Source organism: Ixodes scapularis, unplaced genomic scaffold, assembly GCF_016920785.2.
Source record: "Ixodes scapularis isolate PalLabHiFi unplaced genomic scaffold, ASM1692078v2 PGA_scaffold9__187_contigs__length_104089568, whole genome shotgun sequence".
Taxonomy (NCBI): Eukaryota; Metazoa; Arthropoda; class Arachnida; order Ixodida; family Ixodidae; genus Ixodes; species Ixodes scapularis.
This window is the reverse complement of record NW_024609884.1, coordinates 86,414,147-86,414,879: the sequence shown is the minus strand read 5'-3', so window position 1 is coordinate 86,414,879 and position 733 is coordinate 86,414,147.

The window sequence follows — 733 nt, the reverse complement described above, 5'->3', positions numbered from 1 at the left end:
GCTTCGCTCTTCGTCCAGCAAACACTGCTCACAGCATGCCTGGATTGCCTAAATGCCCTAGCTACCCAAGCAAGGCCAATGATGATGATGACTGGGGACTGTGGCTCTTTAACTAGTGACACCGCAAGGTGGAAATAGCCGCTAGCTATTCTTTTCAATATCAGCCCCCCCCAGTGAATGCAAGGGATCAAGGAGCACAAAGCGTGTCGACAATCTCAGAGGAACGAGGCGTCCTCTCTTCGGGTAGCAACAACTCACCGTAGTGAGCACGAGAGGGGTGCCATATAACCACTGCATCGCTAAGCTTTTCTTAGCTTGCGTAGTAAAGATGAACGGAAAAAAAATATTGGCTGTGTTTCGCTCGAGTCCACTCGAAACAGGTCTGTTGCACACATTACACTGCACTGAATGAATTGGACATGAACTGGGGCTTGAACTGCCTTCGAACCCTTCGAACTAAAACTCCTGCGGTGTGAAGCTAACACGGTGAACAGAATGCTTGCGGCGCATAAAATACTGGCATAGCCGCAAATGACGTCACATGTAAGCTACGTATTAATGAGCTATCTACAGTGAAAAGCTCTTTCTGCTTACGACGTTGAACTGCTTGGCAGAGCACAGTTGCATCAGATATAAAAAGGAATGTGCAACTGAGAGCCACTGAGCCGAACAGCAGCACATTATGTTCTACTACTCGAAGCCTCCCCCATGTTGCGATGCATGCTGTGACACC